The sequence below is a fragment of the Neomonachus schauinslandi genome, chromosome 3, assembly GCF_002201575.2.
Source record: "Neomonachus schauinslandi chromosome 3, ASM220157v2, whole genome shotgun sequence".
NCBI lineage: Eukaryota > Metazoa > Chordata > Mammalia > Carnivora > Phocidae > Neomonachus > Neomonachus schauinslandi.
In genome coordinates, this window is record NC_058405.1 from 27,576,168 (window position 1) to 27,578,686 (window position 2,519).

Below are 2,519 nucleotides of genomic sequence, written 5' to 3' on the forward strand. Positions count from 1 at the left end.
CTAGACCTGCTATAGAGACTACAGCACATCACTTGATACCCTCAACACTGTTTTCGGTGTCATTACTCTATGGGACTTTTTGTTGTTTTTTTTTTTCTCTTGGGGGGGAGCAAGTATATTTTGCACATAAAAAGGAGTCTGAAATTAAATATTTTGTTGCTCAGAAAGACTGTAGAAGATATTAGGGTATGTTCTGCTTCTCTCTCCTTCCAGGCAAACAGATGGATTGCATTTCCCTCTCCTGTGCGACTTGCTTAGACCAGTAAAATGCAAATGGAAATGCCATGTTTCTTCCATGCAGTAGTGTTAAGAGCCAGGATGCAAGTCACCACATTCCTCCTTTCGTTTTTTTGCCTTGGTGATTATGGAAGCATGTGTTGAGATGGAGCATCTATCAGCCTGTGTCCCTGACAGATTGCAATGAACAGAGGCCCTCCAACCAATGTAGGACATGTGGCAAGTGAAAATTATAAAGTTATGTTGTGGCTTTCTGCTGTAGGCTCGAGTGGCTGGTGTCAAGATGGGCAAGTTCACGAAACCTGGGAGGGTGGTGCTGGTCCTAGCTGGACGCTACTCCAGACACAAAGCAGTCATCATGAAGAACATTGATGATGGCACCCGAGTCCCTCCCTACAGCCACTCTCTGGTGGCTGGAATTGACCGCAATTCCCATAAAGTGATAGCTGCCATGGGCAAGAAAAAAATTGCCAAGAGGTCAAAGATCAAGTCTTTTGTGTAAGTTTATAACTACAATCACTTCATACCCACAAGGTATTCTGTGGATATCCCTGTGGACAAAACTGTCGTCAACAAGGATATCTCCAGAGACCCTGCTCTTTTTTTTTTTTTGAATTTTATTTTATTATGTTATGTTAGTCACCATACATTACATCATTAGTTTTTGATGTAGTGTTCCATGATTCATTGTTTGCATATAACACCCAGTGCTCCATGCAATAGGTGCCCTCCTTAATATCCATCACCACGCTAACACATCCCCACCCCCCCGCAAAACCCTCAGTTTGTTTCTCAGAGTCCATAGTCTCTCATGGTTCATCCTCCCCTCTGATTACCCCCCTTCATTTTTCCCTTCCTATCTTCTTTTTTTTTAACATATAATGTATTATTTGTTTCAGAGGACAGGTCTGTGATTCATCAGTCTTTCACAATTCACAGCGCTCACCATAGCACATACCCTCCCCAATGTCTATCACCCAGCCACCCCATCCCCCTACCCCCCACCACTCCAGCAACCCTCAGTTTGTTTCCTGAGATTAACAGTCTCTTATGGTTTGCAGAGATCCTGCTCTTAAAGGCAAGGCCCGATGAGAAACCAAAGTCCAATACGAGGAGAGGTACAGGACCCGGCAAAAACAATGGTTCTTCCAGAAACTATGGCCTTAGATCTGTTTTGTTTCAGTCATTAAAAATATCCAAAAAATAACAAATAAATTAGAAAGAAGGTTATGTTGTGTTGTATTCAAAGCCACTGAGATTTGGGAGTTGTTTGCTGCTTTAGCATCATCTAGTACATCCTGATGTGTATGCTGCTTTCTTGCAAAGATTAGAACTTTGCAGCAGAGGCAGCTCTAGTCACCTGTTTTTATTCAAGGGGCCCCCTCTTTTTCCCTTCAAGTACACGAAAAATCTCTTTTTTATTCACTCTACTGTTGAACTTAGTATGGATTCTACCTGGTAATATAGCATCCACAAATTCTTACGACTGGACATTTTCAGCGCTATACCTCAATGGGTATTGTCTCTTGGTATAGAATGGCTTAGGCATTTTTTTTGGAAATGAAAAAATTCCATTTTTTAGGAAAAAAGTTTCCTAATTAAGTTTTCTTCTTGTCTCCACATTTAACTGGAAAAATCACCCTTAACACATTCCCAATCTAAAGCAGCTGTTAACATTTAAGACTGAACCCAGCCAAGGACAGTATCCATGCAATGTTCCAGATTCTGCAAGGCATTTCTTTCTTCAATGTCTTTTTCTCAATTGTTTTCCACCCCCCCTCTACTCCTGTCAGGAAGATTCAGCTGAATTTGTGTCAGTCTATCTGGTATTGACTACTTGAGCCTGAGAGTAAGAGTGTAAAACCAAAATCTCAGCTGCCTTGCAGTTCAAATGAAGCAAATGCAGGGTAGAGAGAGATGACCAAAAATGCTTAAAAGTCCTCTAAAGAATCTCTTTTCTCTATTTTTGGAACTTTGATTCCGGAATCAGTTAGTTATTGCTGTAAAACCACTCATCTTAAAACTTCAAGGCTTGAACTTTCTTACACCATACACAAAAATAAACTCATAACGTGAGACTTGAAACCATAAAAATCCTAAAAGAGAACAGAGGCAGTAATTTCTCTGACAACACTGTAGCAACATTTTTCTAGATATGTCTCCTGTGGCAAGGGAAACAAAAGCAAACAACAACAACCAACTACTGGGACAACATCAAAATAGAAAGCTTCTGCACAATAAAGGAAACAATCAACAAAACAAAAAGATGACCTACTGAATGG

General features: G+C 40.5%; 1 pseudogene; it reads left to right on the forward strand.

Annotated features, from left to right (window-relative positions):
* Positions 1–520: 520 nt before the first annotated feature.
* On the forward strand, positions 521–1,404 carry LOC110587674 (annotated as a pseudogene).
* Positions 1,405–2,519: the final 1,115 nt, after the last annotated feature.